Source organism: Pezoporus wallicus, unplaced genomic scaffold (genome assembly GCF_028554395.1).
Source record: "Pezoporus wallicus isolate ANWC-B61680 ecotype Strahan unplaced genomic scaffold, APGP_CSIRO_Pwel_v1 contig_7545, whole genome shotgun sequence".
NCBI lineage: Eukaryota > Metazoa > Chordata > Aves > Psittaciformes > Psittacidae > Pezoporus > Pezoporus wallicus.
In genome coordinates this window covers 8,124,553-8,149,059 of record NW_026642398.1, presented here as the reverse complement: position 1 = coordinate 8,149,059, position 24,507 = coordinate 8,124,553, and the positions used below count along the sequence as shown (strand labels likewise).

The window sequence follows — 24,507 nt, the reverse complement described above, 5'->3', positions numbered from 1 at the left end:
CCCCTGGTCTTGCAGAGTGGGAAAGTTAAAACAAGCCAGGTGCTGCACTAGTCACAAAGTTCCCTTGGCTCCTCTTGATTTACATTAACACTTCTAGCCTGTGCTGTATATAGGCTTGAGAGCTTTATCATGGAGGCTGAGCTAACATGAATGAAAGGCCTTGAATTGCTCAGAGCTGTAGCTTCCCTCCTTCCTGTAGTGTGAAGTTATTCCTGCTTGTCCCTTGTACACCTTGATCTCAAGCCCTTGCTCTTCCTTGACGCAGACTCGTTCCTTAGCTGCATACCTCCTCCTTTTTTCATTTCCTCTGCTTCTGCTCCTGTGCCTGGCCCTGGTGAAGCACAGAACAGGCACAGAGCTGTGAACAGCCTTCTGGGGAGATACCACTGGAAGTTTAAACCAGAGAAACTTATGCTCCTGAATCTCCGTTGGATTTCTGCATGTGTGGCACTTGTAACGTAGGCCATTCAATTCACTGTAATGCATGGGATGAGATTGTTCCTATTCACCCTTTTCCATGTAATGGAATTTTACAGGATGAAATGCTGTTCCTCCATGAAGTGATTCCTTGTACACAAACCTGGGCTGTTGCTACTCTCATGTTTTGTTCTGATCACAGATAATCCAAGGAGTTGTTGTTATAACAGTCCCCACTTTCTACTTCACCACTGACCCAGTTTGGTAATTACAACACTTCTGAGTCTCTCTTGGGTTTGGCAATGGATGTCATGTGCTTGAGTGATGAGTAGCCCCAGCTGTTGTGTTTTGCTTTATTTATTTAACGTGAACTCATGTGAATTCAATAACATCTAATCTGCCGAGCACTGAATGAATCATGCAGAACAGTTTGTAAAAACCCTGGATACAGCCTCAGAGTATGCAAGCTATTTTCCTGGAAGAAGTTGCGTAGAATTTCATTAGTGGCATGAATCTGGTAGGAAGCTCTTCATGTATGATGGATTGTTTCTCTGGGATTTTTAATGTGTTGTGAAAGTCTGCTGATGCAATGCTCATCCTTTCATTTGACATTATTAAAAAAATAGAAGTTATTTTTATCCTGAATGATTTTATTTGGAAAATATTATCACCAACTTATTATTCTTGTATAGCATCTATGGATGATTTTATGTTGCTAAACACTTCTTTGAATATACTTTGACATCAGAGTTTATATATTCAGCCGTTGCAGGATGAGTTACAGATGCCCCGAGAGGATCTTTTGGAGGAGAGGGGTGGCTTATGGAAAAATATTTCAACCTCCACAACACGAGTTTGCCTTAATAGAGACTATAGAGAACTCAGAGTGAGAAAACTAACCAGGATAATTCAAACATTTTATGTCTCAGCATAGGACAGTGGCCCATTTCCTGCACTGTGCTGTAGATGTTCAGCGTTGACTACGCACAGTAAATGTAATTTATTTGGGTTTTTTTTTCCTGATGATTCAGTGTTCAGTGCTGTTCTTCCTTTAAATTGTTCTATAACTAACTCTGATTGATGATTGATTGATTGATGTTAAAATCATCCCTCACAAAAATACTTCTTAGAATCCCAGGGTCACAGGATGGTTTCGGTTGGAAGGGACCTTAAAGCACATCCAGTTCCAGCCCCCTGACAAAAGCAGGGACACTTTCCATTAGAAGTGCTCCAAGGCCTTTCCAGCCTGGCCTTGAACACTGCCAGGGATGGGGCAGTCACAGCTTCTCTGGGCATCCTGTGCCGGTGCCTCATAGTGAACAATTTCTTTCTCGTGTCTAATATAAATCCACCCTTTTTGATTTTAAAGCCATTTCCCCTTCTCCTGTCACTACATACCCTTGTAAAATGTCCCTCTCCAGATTTTTTTGTAAGCCACCTTTAGGTACTGGAAGCTGCTCTAAGGTCTCCCCAGAGTTCAGAGGAGGCCATGAAGAGGATCAGAGGTCTGGAGCACCTCTGCTATGAAGACAGGATGATAGAGTTGGGGTTGTTCAGCCTGGAGAAGAGAAGGTTCTGGGTAGACCTTACTGTAGCCTTTTAATACTTAAAGGAGTCTTATAAGAAAGGTGGGACAAACTTTTTAGTAGGGTCTATAGTGGTAGGACAAGGGTAATTGTTTTAAACTAACAGAGGGTAAATTTAGTCTAGAGATAAGGAAGAAACTCTTTCCTGTAGGAGTGGTGAAACACTGGCACAGGCTGCCCAGAGAAGCTGTGAATGCCCCATCCCTGGAAAAATTCAAGGCCAGGCTGGATGTGGTTCTGAGAAACCTGATCTAGTTGAACATGTCTCTGATCATTGCAGTGAAGTTGGACTAGATGAGCTTTGAAGAGCCTTTTCAAACCAAACTATTCAATCATTTTATGATGCTGTTTTTATTAAAGAGGAAGTCGAAGGACAGGTAGTCCTGTAATCAACATTGAGCCTATAGGCCAGTTTCTCCTTCAGCTACACAACACTGGTACATGCTTGAACATTTGGCTGGAAAAACAAGTCTTTTAGAGGTGGCAAGGAAGGAACTGATTCTTACCTATGTAACAAGGGATGTTTTCTTAATAACAATACTTTTTTAAATACCCAAGAAACATAGGAAACATAAATAGAACATCTGTCAGGGACAAAGTTTGTCTGCAAGGTACCAGACTGGAAAGTTGGCACATTAGTGCTAGGTTCTATCTCAGCTTTCAAACAGTTTCTGTCATAAATGTTTAATTTAGTTTTTTTTCTTCGATTACATTCTTGCATGGATAGACAAAGAAATAATGTCAGACTTCCAACATATTTTGACATACTAATTTCCATGGGATAAAAATCTTGCAGAAGTCCTCTCTGAAGTGTCTTCAGTAACTAACTAAACTAGTGGGCTTTTAAAGAATTAATGCTGTCATGAACCTATTTTTCTGCGGGTGGGTTTTGATGTCTTGTTCGGATGTCTAATGTCTTTTTATTTTCCAAACATCCTAGGTTTAAAACCAGAGAAATGTAAAAATTTTTAAAGATACTTCAGAATACTTTACAGATATTATGTGCTTACCTTTTAGAGACACTTTGTCCTTGTTACTGAGGACATGAAAGGCACAAAAAAATGTATGGAATGGAAAGTCAATAACATAGTATGATAGAGAACACCAAGTAGGTGTTAAGTTGAACACCTTTGTCTATACCAGACTTCTCTAGAAAATGTATAGGATTTCATGAATTTTGAATACCTAACACTTCTTCCAAAAGACCTCTCCAAACCCTTCTGTCCAAGAAAAGATTTGGGACTGTAATGAATTATATTTTCTAAACGCACATCTGTAATTTACTCTGCTTATCCGGGTTTCAATCTGCCTCACAATAAGGTGGTAACTCTATGACACTGAAAGCAGTCTATTCTGTAGCAATGAATGGCTCATCCATTTGATGCTTTTTGATCCATCCAACCACGAGAATAGACTGAAAATTCACAGAAATACTTGGAGGAGCAACAGTTTTACATCTTATCACCAGCTATTCTTTTTCTGTGAAGCATGGAAAGGTCTTCCTGTGTTCTGGTTTCCAAAAAGCTAACAGCCCGCCCCTCACCTTTGCCAGTACCTAACTGCTATGCAGTATAGACAGACTGAACTGCTGTCACATCTCCAGTTCACTGTACAGAAACAAAATCACCTTTGCTCCAGAAAACCATCATTCTAGGTGGTAAAAGGCCTCAGGGAATAATAGAAATTTTGATATTCAGAAATGGAAGAACTTGAAAATATGTATCCATGCTTCAGCTAAACTCATATCACCTTTTTCTTTTTTTGCAAGTCTCATGTCCTCTTTAATCCATCTTTAAACCCAGATGACAAGGAGATTGCATAGTTTGGGTGCTGTGCCATCTAGTCTAGTTCATGCTTTGCCAAGAGAAGTTGGACCATATGATCCTTGAGGTCCCTTCCAACCTGGTATTCTATGATTCTATGATAATTTGATTGTTTCATTCTCTCTAAACTTTTTGATTTAATAGAATGAAGTATGAATGAAATACAAGAAGTCAGACAGGTTTCAGCTGTGTTTCTCCCTGGTGTTCCGGGGATATCTTCTGTGTATTATACTTCTTCTGCTGAATGCTAAGTTTTCTTGCATTTTCTACTCAAAGTAGCACAATTTACTTTCAAAGCACTCAGTGACAAGGACAGGTCATGAGGACAGCTGTGCTTTGTAAAGACAATTCAGCTACGTAAGAAATGGAAACTTTGAAACAGCTGCACTTAGAACTACATCCTACAACACAGTAAATGAGTGCAGAATCTGGGCCTTCTTATGACTATTCTTTTGAAGAATTCTGTTCAGCTCAAATTTTGGACCTAGAAGGGAAAAAAGAAGCCATGATATAATATTTTCTCATAACTGAAGTCTGTGTTGAAAAGGGAAGTACAGAGAGAAAAGAGAAAAAAGTTCTCATTTAGTACACCAGAGTCATCATTATGCATGTTTTGGTGAACGAAACAATGACCATTTCAGAAATCAATGAGGTAATGACCACTGCAAAGAAAGCAGACAAGACTTAGATCTAGGTTTTTCTGTGGGTTGAGCCAACTCGCTTCGCAAGTGAGCCATACTAAAAGTGTACACAACCAGCTCCCATTCCTCAGCTCTTGAATGATAATCTTTAATCAATAAACCACAAATCAGTTGTTTTCATGCGTTGATTTTTTAACATTTTCCCAATCCATTCCCATAGCCAGGCATAGAAAAAAGAGTGGTTGCATTAATTTCTCATTTGAGGGTTTTCCCTTGGGCAAAGTTGAGGGGCAGAAGGTAGATAATCTCATAGTTTCCATGCTCCTTGAACAATACTGCACTTAAATCTCTAATGTAAATCATTTTTTCTAGAAATGTATTCCAGTTGTACATGATGCAACAGATCAGGCTTTGGATCTCGCCCGATTGCTGGCTGTCTGATTGCACAAGTAAGCAAATCTTTTTTACCCTTCTCTATATACATATTTCCACTAATGTGAAGCAGCAAGTTAGGGCTAAACTGGGGAGAAAAAGAAGTTCTTCTGACATGGTCTAGTTCAATAAGAAGACATTATTTTGCTGCAGTAGTTCTTCTGTGAAGGTTTATGGTGTATGTGATCCAAGAGGTCACAGTCTGTAGTGGTCCTTTCTAACCTTAATAGTCTGTGAATCCCTCCTCTACTCAGTCACTCAGTCCTTATGGGAATGTCTTAATCTCTTACTGTATTTAACAGTCAAGAAATTGATGGAATTCAATCCTTCTGTCTCAAGATGCAAATTTATATATATATATCTCATGTATGATTTATGCACAAAAATCACACTCTAGATAACATAAAGCTAAGTGTAGACATTGATCATTTTTTTTCAAGCAACTGCTTATAAATTTAGTAAGCTGTCTGCCTTTTTATACTTTACAGTCTGTTCTCATTACAGACATTGCATCAGGCTTTGTAGTAAATTTGGAATTTGCTGAGTGAGAAAATGAAGATTTATACAAAGCTAAATTGAACAAATGGTGAATAATTGATTTAACTGACCTGACAGCTCACACTGTGCTAGTAAATAATACATAACTTTGTGCTATACTGATAATTTAGTATTCTGTGCTTCTAGATTCCTTTTGGTAAGTTACTGCAAGGAGAAAATTATCTTTGACCACCCTAAAAAGGCAAAAATATGCTTACCAAGCATATTCTGGTACCCCAGTTTTAGAGTGCAACGGTCTGATACCATGCTGATAAAACATCTTCTTAAAGACTCTTTGCCCTTTTGTCTTTTGTCTCTAAAATATTGTTGGAGGGATTACATCAATATAAATATTTCACACTATTCTGCTAGCCACAAGTTCCCAGAGTCAGATAGTCTCTGTATAAATTTACCTAGCATCTCTGCAGTGAACAGAATCACAGTGACTTGTAACAGCAAATGCTTGTCCTTTTCTTTCAACATATACATTTGAACTCTTAATCAAATGCATAATCACAGGTTATTCTTAAACTGTTTCTTGAAGTATGCATACAGCCCTCAGCTGATATATATGTTGGATAGCTTCATTGCCTTGTAACTACTGTAATAACCTATATAATAAAGGCTTGAAAATCAACCACTAGGATCTGGCAGACTTCCATACCCATCTTTGCAGGAGAGCAATTGGTTACAGAAAAGCACAGAGAAGTGAAGAGTTTCACCAGCATTGTGTTGAGATTCTTTCTCTCACCACTGAAATACATCCACTCAGAGAAAGCAAACAGCATCTGTTTAAGGCAGAAGGCGACATAAGGACTTAAGTTACAGTGATTCTGCATCACATACGAAAATGCAAACCACTGTCAGAGTGACCAGCAGAAGGGCCTGAGAGCTGTGCTGTCTATGGATTCAAAAGGAAAGTTCTCCATAAAGCCAGTGGGAAGCACATACAGGTCTTGCTCCGGAAGATAGAGTTTATACTGTTACTTTGCTGAATCGTTTCTAACAACCTTATCTGTGGAAAGTCACTGTTAATACATTGTGGCCGCGAGCTGAAGCGTACACATAGCAAAGAAATGTGAAATTGAGATTCCCAGTGCAATTTTAACCCAACTACTGCACTTCTTTCATTTTAACACTGTATCATTTTTACAGTACTCAGTGTGCAGTGTGGTTGAGTTGTGATAGCTGCAGAAAAAATTCTGGGCTTATTCCAGCTGCTTTCTCTGAAAGCAGAAGACATGATTATTCTCTTTGTCAGGTGGTGTTTAACTAAAGATCTACCTACTGTCCTTAAAGCTCATTCTGCCCTCTGACTTCTCAAATTTATCCTATCTTAGCATGTGAAAGTCCCAAAGTAGACTGCACATCTGGCATATGTCTAGGTAAGGAGCCTGGCACTGGGTGCAGCAGAGGAACATGGCTTTGAGAACTGGGTCCCATGAACAGGGAGATGCTGACTTGCTGCATTCCAGTGCTGCAACATCTCTCCTTGTTGTCCCCAGGGAAATTAGGATCTGACAGATAAGTCATGGAGCAGAAGAGGGGCTGCAGCATGGTTTCATATAACCACATGAACTCTAGTCTGAAGCACAGGTGGAAGGTGCTCATTGCTCTCGTCTCATCTTCAGTGCTCAAGATGCATCACTTGGCCATTCTTTGTTGTTTTTTTTGTGTTCCTGGCTTGTCAGATATTTTCTTCCCTATCCAGCTTGGGTGAAGTTTTCCTTTAAACACCCCAAGAGATGTATAAGAAAATTAGTGCTTACAGACCTAGTCAATACCTAGACTCAGGGACACCAATGTGATGCTGGTAAAAGATGGAGCAGCCAAAATTAGAATGACCAGGTTTATGATGAGTCAGATCACTGCAAAAACTTTTGATTAAATGAGGCTTAAAAGCCTCACAGACTGGATCTGCAAAGCAATGGATAAGGAAAAGAAGAAATGAATAGAGAAACTTGCAGAAAGGAGAACTGTATATGTCTGTGCTCCCTCTGTGAACCCCACAGACACCTGGCTGCAGAGCTTTACTGAGCCAGACCTTCCCCCTCTGGCAACAGGTTCATCAAGGGAAAGTCCATCAGAAATTAGTATCTTTTTTGCCTTTCCTTTATCATGGGCTGGGTCAAGCAGATTGGGCAACAGACATGACAGGACCAGCTGACTTAGAAATGATGAATTTTTCATGCTGATTTCTCAGCAAAGATTAGCAAAATAGTCTGTGTTTGTTGCAACAACCCTTTATTTTATGTACATACCTGACATTCTCTAGTACACCCCATCATATAAAGATTCCTGCTCTTCTCACAGTAAAACAGCACTGGTTTTTTTTTTCCCCATATACTTCCTTGTGCCTGATTTCATGACTGATTTTTAGGCTCTGCTGTAAAGGCAGCTCTTAACGTGGTAGGTCCTTTCCTCCACAGTAGCATCAGCATCAGCAGCTGGTGCTAGACATCAGTGGAAGTTGCATGAGTCTAACTCAGAGTTAGATTAATGCTGCATGTTTCTCTAGGGTTGGTTTTGCTTTTGCCTTGTAGGTGTTTATGGTTCCTTATTCCCTGTTTGCAGGCCAGAGAGAATAAACAAAGTCCAGATTCTCTGGACTTTGACCCCAGAGGAATCACTGCTTCTCCTTTATATAGAGAGTTTGCAGTAGCCCAATATTCCCTTCTTTCCCCAGCTCTAAGGATGGTGTGTGCTACTCTAACAAAACAGATGTTTTATCTAAAAAATTTTGAACCTCACAAATGAATCCCAAAAGCTTCATCTACCTCAACTATCCAGAGGAGCTAAAGCATAACAAGAGTCCCAAAGGGGGCAATGCACCACTTTTATACTGCTGTGAGAATGACAGGGAAAAGGGTCCAACACTATTTTAAGATCACAGAGGAAACGAGAGAACCTGCAGAGTTTTTCTGGTCAACTTGGAAAGAGAAAATAAGGATTTTTAAAAACTAAAAAAAGTCTTCTTGCTCTTTCTAGAATCCTTCTAGAACAAGACACCTGTTTGGTAAACACCTACTACCTTTTCTGTTTGCATACAGGGAAACTGAGGCAAAGCACAAGCAGCAGACTAAAGCTTTGGTGTAGACAAACACTCCTGCACATATGCATTGGTGGCAGCAGCATCCACACTGAAAGCCTGTTTCCAGGGTCAATAATTATATTCCTTCCTCCTGTTGTAGGTGGGGAGATGCTTGACATGCAGACCCAGCAAAAATCCCCTTTCAGGTGCTTGTGTCCTTCATATTTCCCAGGGACGTTTGTATCTGAGTCTAGTTGTATTGAAATAACTTAACCTGGTTCAAGCTGGGACACAGCCAGTCTCCATTTTCTGCCATGCAGAATTTTGGGGCAAGTTGGTGATCTGGCTCAGTCTGCCAGCTCCAGGACAAGTATACAGCCCCCCAAATCAAGACGCTGTTGTCTGCCTTTCTTCATTAAATTGTGTCACTCCCTTGGAGGCTATCAATCTTCTCTCAAAGCTCTGAGAGATTTTTGTCCAGTTGCTTCCTCTAATTCCAGCTGCCTTCAACCTATTTACTAATTCACGGGCAGGGGAATGTTTCTCTTCCTCCCTGCTTGCAGGGGAAGCTTCCTTACCCCATTCTTGCTCTGGGGTCACCTCTGCCTTGAGAGCTGATCTTTGTATGGGAAAGACAGCAGTGAGGTTCTCTTCTATTCAGTTGGGGACCATTCTGTTTCACTGCACCTAAAATGCTTTCCTTCCTCACTAGGTTTCCCTAGGTTTCCAGACATTTCCACTTAATTACAGGCCTCTTCATGCATGGGATTTCATTCTGTCTTGATAGGGTGAGATTACTTCCCAGAACTCCATTTTTCACTTCTAAAGAGATAGATTATTAATTAGTATAATTTAATATTTATACAGCCTTCTGGTGATTTGGAAACATAAAAAGGGCGGTCCCTGATCTTAAATGCTTGCAGTATGTTTTAGGTGATACTGAAAGAGATTAAAAAAGGCCAAGGCACAATCTGAAGTAGGAAAATACACAAACATGGAGATATTAGATGCTCAAGGTATATGCCCTCCTGGTCTTATTCTTTGTGATATAGATCTCTGATTTATAGAAAAGTATTTTTAATGTGCATACATCACTCGGGAATAGTTGAACACGAGAAATGTGTCACCAGAGCAAAATAAAACAAGGCCAGTATCAAACTGTCAGAGGCTCTAGCACAACAGAGGAAGTAATTCCTTTAGAAAGAAAAATCCAGATGACCTAAAGAGTAAATATGTTTTCACAGATCCTGAAGTCTTTTTAAAAATTGTAAGCTTAAAAACCATGTATCTTTTGAGTACTTTTTATTTGCACTGGGTTTTCTGAGGCAGTGTTACATTTTATAGCTTTACTGGAAAAGCTTGAAGTGCGATAACCTTGGGGTTTTTTTCCTCTGCAAATAGGAGTGGTAATACTACAGTTTACATGTTAATCCAACCTTCAGGCTGTAAGGAAAACATAAAGTTGCAATGCTGAACACAACATTCTGGGAAAGGAAGAGGTGTCTGTTACACGTAAATGAGTGAATAAAAAAGTAAAACTAAGTCAAGTGGGAGCCTGAGTTAATCGGGGGTAAGTCATCAGGAGAAACAAAGCAAGTAAAACAAGTGGCAGCTGTGGAAGAGTTAGCAAAAGAAGTAGTTTTGTTGCAAACAAGTGGCAAAGATGGGACAAAATTAGATGAGCTGCAGAATTCCTGGGGTTCATCTGAAAATCATGTTAGAAGGTATTCAGAGTGCACAGCCAGAATGGAGCAGGAAAGAGCTCTGCATGCTTTAAGAATTTTAAATGAATAAGGTATTCAAAGGCTTATGGGCTACCATTGAAAATGTAATACAAATTGTGCAGAAAATATTTCCTGAAGGAGAAATCAGGGGTCATTAAAAGGTTACTTTGAACTAATGCTCCTTGATTGGTTGTTAGTGTTCAGCTTCCTCTGAAGTGACAACGCGTTAGGGTGACCGTTGCCCTCTTCCAGCAATTATTGGTGCTCTGGCAATTGCACTCAGTTTTAATCAATTTGAGTCATGAATGGTGCTTTTCTTGGTTTCAAACAAAAAAGCCAACTGTTGGGCCAGAGATGTCCACTTCTTTTTGGCAGCTTCCTGTTTTCTTTCGGAAACTTTTTGAAGACCCTGTCAGGTCTGAGACTGATCATGATGAATCCCTTCTCTGCCTGTATGGCACTCATTAAGTGATCCGCATTCCAGCAGAAATCCATATAGCTAACAGAAAGCAAGAAGGCAAGAACTGCTCCTGGAGCAGCACAAAGGTCTGTGTAGCATCTGGTTCCAAATCTCCACCTAGGTGTGGGGATGGCTGTCTTAGAGAAAGGTATATGATTCTCGTAGCTTGGAGGTAAGGGATAATATTTCTCATTTTCTCCCCTCTCTTACTCTAGTAAGTCTATTTTGTATCTGTAATAATTAGGTTTTTGCTTAAGCTCTGAAGAATGAAGCTGAGCAACCAGGATGTATCTGTTAGCAATATTTATAACTCTGGATATTCTTGCTATCTGTAGGAATATAAATCTTATCATAACCCCACTTATTCACCTCTGGCAGGAGTTGCCAGGTTCAGGTGCACATGTCGTTAATGATGCATAAGCTATCGCAAAGAAAGAACAAATGCTGGCTCAACAGCTGAATGTCCCCATGGAAAACATCCATGGGCAACCTTGGATGGACGTGGTAGTGCTGCACCATTACCTGTGTCAAGTGGAGAGTCAGGAGACTCCTTATCAGAGCCAAACACTTTGCAACACTAGTTTCAGAATACAATTTTCACCACCTGGATCAGCATGAAGTATTCTTATTTACCTACTGTGTGTTCTTGGCCCATTTTTTAGCATGACATGCTCAGCTATGACAATGCAGCAGCTTCTGTATTTCTGTCTCTGGGAACTGCTGCAGCTTGAGAGGACCAGGCTTGGAAAAGCTGGATTACTTCCCCATTCCAGTTCAGAGCATAGCCAAGCAAACAGTTGTGCCTGGACAACTAGCTGACACTAGATGGCTAACTTCACTGCTGTTGTTTCATGATATGAATCTCCTGTTTTTCCCTCTACTCACCCATCCATATCTATCTACTGTTGAATTTAGAGTAGAAAAGGGCCTATTCTGTTTATGTCCATAGCAACTTGAGGACTGTAATGTTTGGTTCGTGCTTGAAACTCCTCAATTCTTGCATTAATAGCTGCAGCTGATGACTTACCCAAAGCTCATTGTAAGGCCATGCATTTTAAAACCAAATCCTTCTGTAAAAGTATTTTTATTCTTACGTTTATTAAGCTAAATACTGTTTTCTGTGTAAATCTCCAAGTGAAGATATATGTATATATTCTTTCATATGAAAAAACAATACTTTTATGTGCTGGTGATTTTACCTTGATTTGTCTTTTTTTTTGAGTCCTGTTTCCTTCCTAATCCATGATCATATGAAAGATTTGGTAAGTAGCTGCAAGAATATTCAGCTTTGTGCACTGAATATTTAAGAAGCAGTGATCTGTATTTCAGGGAAGCCTTTAATTAGCAAATGAGTCATTAGAGAGCTCTCTATTGACACCTGGCATCAGCAGGAGCACACCTGAGCCTGACCTGGACACTCTATCTTCAAGGTGAACTGTGAAGTAGTAAAGAGTTCTTTTTTGTTGCTTTATAGCACACAAGGAGGTCTTGGTACCTGCAGTGTCATAACTTGTTCTTCAAAAAAAGTCTTCTAGGGAAAAGAGGACAAAAGAATGTCTAATTGAAAAATAAATAAAAATAAAATAAAATGCAACCGCAAAAAAAAAAAAAATGGTTAATTTTTGTAAGAGAAGAGGTGGCTGGAATTTAAGATAATCAGATACATCAGCATTTTTGTGACACTAAGACAGTTCTTATGTTATCAGTAAAATATGGGAGCCTCCTTCCAGAAAAGCATACAGTCGAAACACAGAGTGGGATGTCTGCAATACTAACTCGTTAGTGCTGCATTGCAGGAGCAGATCTAGGCAGCATAACAGGTTGCATCAAGGACTCAGTGCCCACACCATCTTCATCTGGTGGCATTACTTTAGATTATCTAGAGTCTGTGGACTGAGTCACTGTATTTAATATCTGGATAAATTTTCCTTAGCTTTTGGTTCAACAATGGTTTCATATCCCATGCTTAAGGCTAGAAGGCATGCTCAACTGCAGAAAAGTAACACACTTAAGTATTTCCTTCCTGTGATGGTTTCCCAATCAAGATATCTGTGTTTAAAAATTCCGAAAAGAAAAGAAAAGAAAAGAAAAGAAAAAATAAAAGAAAAGAAAAAAAAAAGAAAAGTTATTTTGATAAATAATGTACCCTTTAGCAGGATAGAAGAGGGAAGTCTTTTGAGGATTGACAAAGAGGTTTCTCTCTGCTGCGTAATAGGAATTATCTGTAGGAGACATGGAAATCCTCTAACTTCCATACAATATTTCAGCAGGCTTACCTTTTCCCCACAGATGCTTGGTTTTTATTCCACAAAAAATCACTAGGTCAGATCCTGAGGCAATCACTACAAATTAGCAGACCCAAGATTCTGTCTACTCTACTTGTGCATGAAAGTATTTTTACCTTACAGCTTATGATGCCATGTGACTACTTTTGATAATGAAAATCATAAGTATTTTTACTTATGATTTTCATTATTTAAGGCCCAATTCTCTTTTCAGCTTTGGTGGCATAAATCTAAAATGGAATTACTTTACGCTTACAGCCTCTCTCCTGTGTCCTGAACTTGCCTCTCTGTGTTTGCGTGAAGAATGTCTGCTATATGCTTCTTCAAATCCCCTTTTCCTCCCTTGATAACGTACACAGGAACAGTGTGAGAATTTCAGTGGAGCTGTTCTGGTTTGCACTATGATGCTGAGTGGAAGCTCCTCCGTCTGCAAGAGTGGGCTTTGCACAAGCGGTGAGCTCTGCATGTCAAGGATGAACAGTGCGAATTGTGAGACCCTCCCTCACACATGAAGACTCAGACCAACAGTTTAACATTTAATAATGAGTTTTAATAAACTTTTTTCTTTTCCCTTGTGGGAATCTGGAATATTGCAGAGTGAATCAGGAGCTAGGAGGAAAACATCAAATAGCAAATCCATAGGAGAGGCTGAGTCGGAGTCAGTTACTAAAGCCGTGCTGATGCTCAGTTTGCTGCATAGCTCAGTTTTCAGAGTCAGAGTAGAAAAGGTCTCCCTTGCCATACACTCATGCTGTGAAACCCCTGGAGAGGATTTCCCTTTGCGTTTTTGTTGTCTTCTCAGGGCTTTGGATCATGCCATAGCTTACCATGTCCTGGGGAAGAAATGGAGAAAGACAGCACCAGCTTGACTGCACTGCTTGACAGTCACCTTTGTGAGACCCCGTCTCTTGAAAATCAGTGAGAAGCTGCTGGCGTGACCCGCTGGTGAACTACAACAAGGGGGGAAAGAGCAAATATTCCAAAGGGATAAAGCAGGACACGCACTTGCATCTGATCCAAAATAGCTGCTCTACAAAGGAAAAGTGAATGCAGGCAGCATAGCCAAGCTGGTATTTCATGACCTTCAGTTTGCAGAGTTCAAGATATCTTAATTTCTTTTTGCTGGAGGCTTCTAAGCTGGGGGAGGAGGAGTTAGTGGTGAAGCAGGAGAGAGTAAATTTCCTTTCTAAAGAATATTCTTCTTCCGGTGGAAGCAGCGTATTGTTTCTCGAAATGGGCACAGTTATTTTCTAACTTCCCTGTATCCTGTCACCTGGCCCTTCCTTCCTCCTCGTGATACCACAGTAAAACACACAAACATACGAGCTATGCATTATTTGCATCATGACAGGATTTATATTCTGATGGAGGGTGGTGATTTATACTTGTCGGATTTTCTACACACCACATTCCAGATGTGGAATGAATTTTACTGGCATTTATTAGTCATTCGGGGTGTTTGAGGATGGCTTCCTTTATACCCCTGACATTTATGCTCCTGTGTAGCTTCCCTTTTCCTTTCAGTGATGTTTTTCCTTTAAAAAGAGTAAAAACAAAAGGCAAACAAAAGGAAAATAATTCCATTCTATAGCAGTGCAGACCCGATGGGATAGATTATATTTATGGAGAAGGACATTCAGAACAGAAATCCCATTTTTCTAGTAAGGAAAGAATGAAAAAAGAGTGATTATCTTTATTAACAAGCTGTTGTTGATTCTTCCAAGGTTTCAATCACCTTTACAAATGTTGTGGTGTCAGCACTGACTTTTTAAGCTTGTCTGTTCTAAAAACTGAGCTTTAAGTCATTGTGATAATAGTGAATCCCTAACTATTCCTTGATGAATTAAGAGCTAGGTGAAAATTTTAAGTTAAAGGAAAGGTGTGAGATAAGTCTTCCTGAAAGGACAAGAAGTTGCACATTATTGAGTATTTTTTACACACAGACTATCAAAAGGTTGATTTTCTGGCCAAAGCAAAAGAAACTTAGGCTTAAGGCATTCCACAAGGTGCATGAAGCAGGCACCATGCTCAGACTGCCTGTTGTGGGGAATGCAAGTAGCGTAAGATCAAGGGAACCGTAACTTACATATAGGTTTCTTGAGGCTCATGGGTATCAGAAGGAAACTGCTCTCTCCTTTGTGATGTGTTCTTAGCCTGTGGTCTTAAAGGGTGTAAAAACTGATGGGTGCCACGCAACCCAAAATTTATAAAGCAACAGAGGGAGCGATCATGGAGAAAGTGGGTGGGAGAAGTGGGAAGAACTCCTGAGAGAGGAATTATTTTTTGTAAAATCAATGAGTTTCGATAGATAGAGGGGGATTACAAAGCCAACCTGCTTTACATGGGGGTTAATCTCCCCACTTCTGTTCCTCCCAAATGAAAAGCTGATTCCCACATTGCAGCAGCTCTTGAAGTCCTGCCGGAGAAGTTCTTCTGCTTGCTCAAACCTGGCATGCACAGGCTAAGAGGGGTCTGTCACTGGGTTGAACACTGTGTTTGGATTTGGTAGGGGAGGTCTAATACAAGTTTTGCTCTCAAATGAAAATCAAACTGTATAAAAGTTCTGATATAAATTGGGTGCTTGCCGACAGCTAGCAGACGCTTGACTTTCTGCTTGATTCTGCTCTGCTCGTACTGCCTTCTTTCTCAGGTTGCCTTTCAGCAGGGACATGAGTGGCTGCCACAAGCATAATTCCCAGTGAAATGGGTAAGAGGGTTTCCATGAACATGGATGAGGGTTTGGGTCTGGCTCTTGTGCCACTGACAGAGCCCAGAAATGGTGACCACAGGAGACAGGTCGACCTAATTTATGGTATGGCTTCTTTAAGAACATACCATCAGATTAGGTGGGGTAAACCCTGTGGAAGCAGAAAACAGCTCGCTGAAGTTTTTCAGGGATGAACTCAGTGTGAGAGCACGGGATAAGTATAAACAAATAAGTAAGTGAAGTAGCGGCTGGAACAGATAAGAACAGATCAGGGAATTATTTATAAGACATGAGAAAGCAGACAGTGTACATGATGGGTTTAGCTCTGATGGACCTATTAGCTATAGGCAGCACTAAGTTTAAAGAGCCCAAAATCCCTGTGACATCTGAGATCAATGGGAATCTGTCCCCTTTGGTACTTATTAGATGAAGGTAAGGTTAATGGATTAACTTGTCAGGTGGATTTGGTAGTTAGTTCATTCAGTAAATACTAGCTCTTCCAGGAAAATATTGCTCTTTTGACTATGATGTAGCACATTAAAATAGGGCAGCTCTTGCCCTGTGTTGCTTTCGAGAAAAATAAACATATTGTTTAAGTGGGTGTAAGTCTGAGGCATATGTTTGTGTTTTGGATGAGATTATTTTTCATGGCAAATAACCAAAACAATAACAATAAACAGAAAAACCCAAAGCAGCTGACACTGTGATTTACCCTTAGAGGGGTGGACTCAAAACAAGCATGTTGCCACATGGGGATTGACTCAATGATCTGCCAAGACCAGCATGAATCCTTGTTATGGTTTCAACATGCGCTAGATCAAACCTCATCTTCTCAGCCACTGTACTTTGGCTCATCTGGTGAAGTTGCTTTTCCCATTACAGTCTGTGGGTCAGAGTCAGGGTCAGTGTCAGGCACTCCACAAAGTAGACACCTGATTGCCTCTTGACACAGCCCTGAATCCCTGCTCAGCCTCTTCACTATCATACCCACCACCTGCAACTGGGGCAGCTACTTCTCACCCCTTTCTGATGGAGCAACACAAGTCTGTTTTGCCTCTGAAAAATCTTGAGCAGACCTGGGTGGGAAGCCACTGTGCTAAAATCAAGCCAGAACAGTAATGTTTATCTAATGATGCTTCTCATCACTTTCATTTAAAATAAGAGGTCAGTGGTGTGCAGTCAGTGATGAATTATTTCTTTGTTTCTGGACCAACAACCCATGTCACAAATGTTGAGAATCCCACGTCCATTAACAGCTGGGTCAAGGTGTTGAACATTTTAGTCCTGCGTGCTTTGTGTATTAGCTCTATCACAGTCTGCAATGCTGCAGTTGTGTTTGCAGCCATGTGTATACCTGGTGTGTTTCCCTCCAGTGTGCCATGGTAGTCAAGATAATGCTTTAAAAACATGCTTTTGAGATGCTAAGATCTTCAAGTCCCAAAAATGAGCAATCACTAGTAGGGACTGACCTTTCATGGGAAAATTGCAACAAGCCAAATGCTCTTAGTCATCCCCAGAGGACATTTCCAAGGCAGGAAGAACAGCAACTGGACAGCCCCCTAGAAGACCACTGGGAGCAGACAGATAAAGAGCCTAGGGAGAATTTAAGGTCCACATGTGAACAGAAATGAGGCAATGCCTGCCTATGGCACACCACGGCAGTGATGACCTGTCTGCTGTCATGATGCAGGTTGAGGCTCTTGAGATCGATCTATCATTAGGAGGCTTACAGGGGATTGTGCTGGATCCCAAAATGCAGGAGAAGCAAACTAATAAAGTCTGCTGGAGTTTGCTTGTGAGATACTCCCAGAGCTCCTGTTCACCTCACCTCTCCAAGCTCTTGTGTCTGTGTCTAAGCCGTTTGCTGTTGGGTTTGCATGGCAAAGTTTTGGTAACAAAAGGGCTACAGGGGTGACTTCTGTGAGAAGCTGCTAGAAACTTCCCCCATGTCCGACAGAGCCAAGACTCCAAGAGGGACCCACCACTGTCCAAGGCTGTGATAGTGGTAGCACCTCTGGGATAACATAGTTAAGAAGGGGGAAAAAACTGCTGCACAACATCAGCTGGGAGACAGGAGTGAGAATATGTGAGAGTAACAGCCCTATAGAATGTAGAGAAAATCAAGAATGAAGCTGAGCCAGCGAAGAAGCTGGGGTGTGTGTGTGGTGGGGAGAAGGCTGTTTGGGATTTAGTTTCATTTCTTCTTATCCTATTCTGATTTGATTGTTAATAGATTAAACTGATTTCCCCAAGTTGGGTCAGTTTTGCCCATGATGGTTATTGGTGAGTGATCTCTCCCTGCCCTTATCTCAACCCACAAGTCTTTCAATATATTTTCTCTCCCCTGTCCAGCTGTGAAGGGTGAGTGATGGAGTGGCTTTGGTGGGCATCTTTTTTCCAGCCATGGTCATCCCACCATAGCTATTCAGAAACCTTTGTGTATAGATCTCAGAGCTTTGAAAGCTGTTCACACATGAACTGAATTAAGGGTATTTTTGAAGGAAAACAACCTGGGGAAAGCAGTGGGATTTTGTTGTAAGCAAAAAGAAAATAGCAATACCTGAGGCTGTGATTTGTAAAGAAATGCTAGCAGTAGCATAAAAAAAGAACACAGAAAGCTGAGCATTCCTGATGAAAAGCTCAGGGCCTATGTAGACCTTTCTGTATCTCATGCAGGACATGGCAATGGATGTAGCTTTGATCTTCTTGTTTGAAAGATTTACTGCCTACATCTCCAAGCACAGGATGGAAGGACCCCAGTCTGCAAGGGGCTGTGCAAACACGTAAACATCCCTGTACCAGGAGATTGCTACAGCAGTGGTATGTCTAAGCAGACAAGCAAAGCAGTGCTTTATCCACTCAGATTGCCCTCAGAGTTGGCTGACTTGTGGCACACCTTAAGTCAACTTTTTACAGCATGTTGCATCTCTTATTGTCATCAGAGGCAGAGCAGGTATAAAACACAGCCCTGTCTTCTTTTGCTAGACTTTCCCAGGCTTCCTTCACAAAGATAAGTAGGGCCCTCAGGGTATAAGCAGAAGTGGTAGAGTGTATTTCCCCCTTAGCATATACAGCCAGAAGTCAGCCAGCATCTGTCCTGGAGGCGAGTTAGAAAAGGATTGTGACAGAGGAAGATGCAGAGGCATGACCCAGAAGAGATGACTAATAAAAAATGACTTAAGAGCTCTTCTCCAAGGATCAAAGGTTAAGTCTAGGTCAATTGTAATAACTGCAATACTTCACCAGTCAGGACATGTGCAGTCTCCTAGAGGAACATCTAAAGCGTGCTCTCAAATGGCATTAAAGTGGCTGCCATTTGCAAAATGTTTGCCTCCCCCCATGTTTGGCAGGTATAGTTTTGCACCAGCCCGAAGCTTCCCAGTTTACAGGGTCACAGGATAGTTTCTTTTCTCAAAACCTTCCAAGTGCACATGGAAGTTTTCTCTGGGTAAAGCCAAGACCACTGAGTTCCCTCCAAGCACCATCTCCTTCAGCTGCACGCCTTGCTAAACATGGCAAGAGAAATAGGGAAATGTTCCCACTCCCATGGCTTAGACTATTATTGCTGCTCAATAGGAGCTAAGCAGTGTTTCATTACTTATCCTAAAAATGGGTAAAAGAGTGCAGGAATACCAAAATGGAGGGAGAAAAAGTGAATAAAGAAAGTAGGAGTCTGTCTGTCTGCTCTATATAGAGTAGTGCTGTGAAGAGATACCCAAGCCGATGCAACACAAGCTACCCAAAGAATCAGAAGTAGGGCAGCATCCTATACAGCAAGTTTTTAAACACTAGGATCCAATTCAACTCCCAGGCATCCTTTGTTCTCTTCTGCAAAACTTGGCAATGCTGCTGCATGTTTCAGTTTCACACACTGGTTTGGGAAGTGCTGATTCAATGAGATGTTTTTCCTGCCAGTGCCTGAGCTTGCTGCCTTGCTGTAAATGGGAGTTTAGTCACAGCGTTTTGCCTGACACATACCTTCCCACCCCGTTGTCATTATCAGTTTAAGTATTTCCGTCTCACACAGGGGCACACGGTAAAAATATATTGCAATGGCTAAAAAGATTTAGTCATCATCAGTAGTTCAGTTAAGCCTACATAGTTGACTGCTCAGAAGAAATGAGATTCTTAATTGGATAGTTTTCTATTCGAAAAAGCAGTATAGCTTAATGTGGAGCTTCTCCTAATGAAACAACTGCCCAGAAGCATCAGTGGGCAGCACAGGGGGTGGCTAAATAGTCACTACAAAACCCTTCTGTCCATCAGCTACTTACCATTATCTTTTTACACATGCTTTTCTTCCTGTTCAACAGTGATTAACACTATTATCCACCACACATTTGCACATTAATAGGAGAATGTTTCCTTTTGGTCTGACTGGATGATAGCCATGTTCAATATAGCATTTTCAAGGTGAGCTAGTTGCAAGGCTTCTTCCATTGTTTGACAAAGAAGATGGGTTAATAGCTAGATGGAGCTATAACATGGACAATTCTTCTGAGTTCTGCTTAGCACACTTATTTCTTATGCCCATTTGACTTTGAACAACCTCTTATTCAGAAATTGCTCCAGCTATGTTTGCGTAGTGTGTGCTAAATGCTATGTGCAGGGCGAAGGAGAAACACAGGTTATTCTTACTGAAAGCACTGTGGACAGTATGAAGGACCTCACTGGAAGCAACTCTATTTCATTGTGAAACTGTGGTAATTAAAATGCCACTTAAGCTTAATTCTCCTCACAGAACTATTAGTCAAGACTTTTTAGACCTTATATGGAGTATTTTTGTTCCATTTGCTCCAGTAGAACAGTATTTTGCCAGTGCTGAGTGCTTCTGGTAATCTCCCTATAAATACCTGAAAGAAAGAGTCAAGAGTTGTTGGCAATTTCTTCACTATGTGCGGCATTCATGGGATTATTCCAGATTTAAAAGCAAATTAAAACTTGGCTTTAGACATTATGATGAATGGTGTAAAGAATGAATGATGTAGAGAACCGAGACCATTACATTTTTCCTGGTTAGTCTGGGAAAAAGCAGGTATTTAGATCTCTGTTATTTGAATTTATTCAATAAGAATATTTTACTGTGCAAGTGAATGCCAGACCGACTGTTATCAATTATGTATGGCGCACACTTGCCACAGACATTGTAATCAAAGTCAGTGTGTATATTGTTTTTCCTGCTTACCGGAAAGATGTATAAATTTTATTTTTTTTTAATTGTAAAATTTCATAAAATTTTATAAACTAGCAGAATCCTTCAGCAACTTACTGTGAGAAATTGTCTGCTCATGGAGGAGGAGGAGGAAGCATGTGTGTGTAGGATGTAACAAACACCAAAAAATTTGAAGACATATAAGCCCTGTTCTTTGTTCTTTTGCAAAAGGAAATAGAGAATCTAAAGATAAACTCTGTGTCTGCTTAAGTTGTATCAGTTGCAGAAGTCCTTCCTGCTTCACAAAGGGATGGTGTGGAAAAGCTAAAGCACATTATTTACTGGTTACCAGATTTTATATGTATATATTTTGCATAACAGCCTTTTCCCATAATTTCCTCTGCATGTCTAAGTGCAGTATGGTTTCTGATACCTTTTATCATGTATAACTGTCATCACATTTGTAGGTGAAAACCCTGACATTTCATTTCCCCAGCTAGTATTATGTTTGATGTATCAGTAGCTCCCAAACTGTTATGCTATAGGTCATGAGAGCTTATTTCACTCCCTATGTATTGTCTGAAATGTGTTTGCCATGTGATTGGTATTTTCTACATGTGATTGAGTTTAGGCTTGCAATTTGCAAGTGTTTAATGCTCAGTAAAGGCTTCTCTACCTCAGTGGAAGTAGCTGTCTTTCTCCTTGATCAATGACATGTAGTCTTACTCATTGCTTCTTGTGTCTGATCTCCACATGCTGAGATTTTTTCCACACTTTTCCACTGTATGCCACTCAGTAATGTCCTGGAACTCAAACTTCAGGAGACTGAATGGGCTGAGGGTCATGGCCACTGCCTCAGACCCCACTCAGGAAACACTGCCTGTGGTCTTGAGTCTCATCTGAGTTAAGCAAGGGAATCTGATTGTAAATTTCTGCTGGCTGAAGTGGCTTGATCAGGGCTTCAAGATCATGAGGTCGTCCTGGAAACTTTCCTGCATTCTGATGAGCTTCATGCTAAGAATAATATCTAAAGAGCCTGATTAATTTATTTCTCTGTTCAGTTCCACAACTCTTAAACAAGGTTATAGGGAACTAACACTAATGGTAGCAGCTTTGGGCTCACACGTTACCTAGTATGTACAGATATCCAAAGCTGGATCCCCTATACCCAGGTCACTCCTGATAGATGTGTGTCTGACCTGGTTTTAAAGACCTCCAGTACAAAGGTTTCACAGCATCCTCAGGCAATTCCTGTGCTTTGCTATTCTTATCTTTAAACAGTATTTCCTAATGTCTGACGTAAATCTTCCTTGCCACAAGCAGAACGTATTGTTCCTATCCTGCTCACTACAACTAGAAGCTACTTCAGTAGTTACCTGAATGGATTTTGTCCTTTAATTCTGATGTAAAGGTAGACAGTGACTGTATCTACAGGAGTGAAACAGACATGTTTATAAGCATTCCTCAAAGCTTTACTCTTTCTTGGCATTAGTGACCAAGACCATCAACACTAGTGCTTTTGTGTCCAAAATGCCGTTGTCTTCACATGTATAGGGATCAGAAGAGATGCTAAGGTTATTGCAGACTTAGACAGGTAGAATAGCAATAATTTAGTTAGGCAATGACAAAAAATTAGAGTCATTTTATTTTGACTGGTTGTGTCCATCTTGTATCTGAACAAAAAGCTACTGAACATAATGAGGGCATTTGTAATTTGCCACTTAAGCCTGTGCCAACACATCTTTCAGGATTTACCTGCAACTTTAAGCCTTCATCAAACCAAACTTGCCTCTTGGAACAGCAAATTCTAGGTCTGTTCAATACCTTAACATGAGTTCAAGCTCTTTTTCATGCAGCCTGGACTTGAGCAGTCTTGAACCGTTATAGACCCATCTGCTATTAGGTGCCTGTCTTGACACTTCCTAGCCTAGCACAGAGGCTCTGGAAGGGTTCCATCTCTTCTAGCATTAGGCTACAACAGTGTAGTTCCTATATCTGAGATACTTATCATAGAATCAAAAAATGGTTTGAGTTAGAAGGGACTTTCAAAGGTCATCTATCCCCCTGCCATGGGCAGCAACACCTTCTGCTAGACCAGGTTGCTCAAAGCTCCATCCAAGATGACTTTGAACATTTCCAGGGTTGGGGCATCCACAGCATCTCTGAGTGACTTGTGCCAGTGTGTTACCACCCCCGTAGTGAAGAACTTCTTCCTAATATCCAATCTAAATTTACCCTCTGTCAGTTTAAAACCACTACCCCTTGTCCTTTCACTACAGGCCCCAGTAACAGGTATCACCCCATCTTTCTTATAAGACCCCTTTATGTATAAAAAGGCTACAAGAAAGTCTCTCCAAAGTCTTCCCTTTTCCAGGCTGAAAACCCCAATTCTCCGTCTTTCTTCACAGAAGTGCTCTGTCCTAATCTTTTCTGTGGCCCTGCTCTGTACCCCCTCCAACAGACCCATGTCCTTCCTGTACTGGAAACCTGAGCTGGATGCAACACTCCAGGTGGGGTCTCATGAGAGTGGAGCAGTGGGGTAGAATCACCTCCTTTGCCCTGTTGGCCACACTTTATGAAGCCCAGGATACAGTTGATTTCCTGGGCTGCGAGCACACATTGCCAGGTCATATCTAATTATTCACCTACCAATATCCCTAGGTCCTTCTCTTCAGGGATGCTCTCAATCCAGGCATTACCCTGCCTGTACTCATACTGAGGATTGTCCCAACCCTTGTGCAAGCAAGACCAGTGTTTGACTGTTGAATTTTATGAGGTTTGCACAGCTTCACTCTTCAAGCCTGTCAAGATCCCTCTGGATGGCATCCCTTCCCTCAAGCCTTTAGTCAGGGGATGTATCACTACAGTCAGTCACGTTCACGTGACCAGACATAGTCATCTCCCTGAGATGCGTTACATGTAGTCTGTGCTAATTGCATTGACTAATTCTCTGTTCTCTGTTAAAGCAGCCCAAGGTGACTTGTGCAGTTATAGGTGCCTTCACATGAGACACCTACAGTTAGTCATATATTATCCCTTATGTAAAATGAAGCCACAAGTACTCAGTGTCAACTCAGAGCCAGCAGTACTGAAAGAAAGTGTAGGAGTGATAAGGTTTGCTATGATTTCACATGATCTTGGTTCACTTAATAGAACAGATACAGATAAAGAACCTTCCCATCCATTTCAGAAGGTTTTGCATAGACGCTGGTTCACAAAATTCAGATGTCAGAAAGTCCATTTGTCTTTGAATGAAAAAGAAATATTGCTTTGTGGAATAACTTAGAGTAATAGGGTACCTCAGAGTCCCGGTTCAAATCTGCTGGACAGGGACAAAATAAGCTCACAGGTGCAACGAGAACCTGTGATGTGCAGGTTTGAGGGCTTTGTTTTGCAGAAAGGCAAACTTCACTAGCAGCTTCATTCATAAGTTTGAGCAGTTTCCACATTGTAAATTTATCCAGCATTCCATGTGGTAGGTCTTCCTTGTCATCTCACTTTGTTTAGACCATGATATGGGACTGAAGACTGCTAGACTGAAGACTGCCCAGCTATTTTTGCAGGTCTGTTCAAGTCAAGCATTAACTTTCAGCAACACAATGACTGTGTTTTTGCAACCATTCAGTAAGTCATGGATGTTTCCTGGAAGAGTGAGATGGTTCGTATCTGGTGCTTGTTTAAATGAAAGTTTTGTTGTTGCTGTTGTATTTTT

General features: G+C 40.8%; 1 long non-coding RNA gene across 1 annotated transcript; it reads left to right on the top strand.

Annotated features, from left to right (window-relative positions):
• Nucleotides 1-818: 818 nt before the first annotated feature.
• LOC130610176 (uncharacterized) lies at nt 819-11,176 on the top strand. The gene is made up of 3 exons (XR_008974978.1): nt 819-934; nt 9,180-9,255; nt 10,567-11,176. It is a non-coding gene; the product is annotated as an uncharacterized LOC130610176 (long non-coding RNA).
• Nucleotides 11,177-24,507: the final 13,331 nt, after the last annotated feature.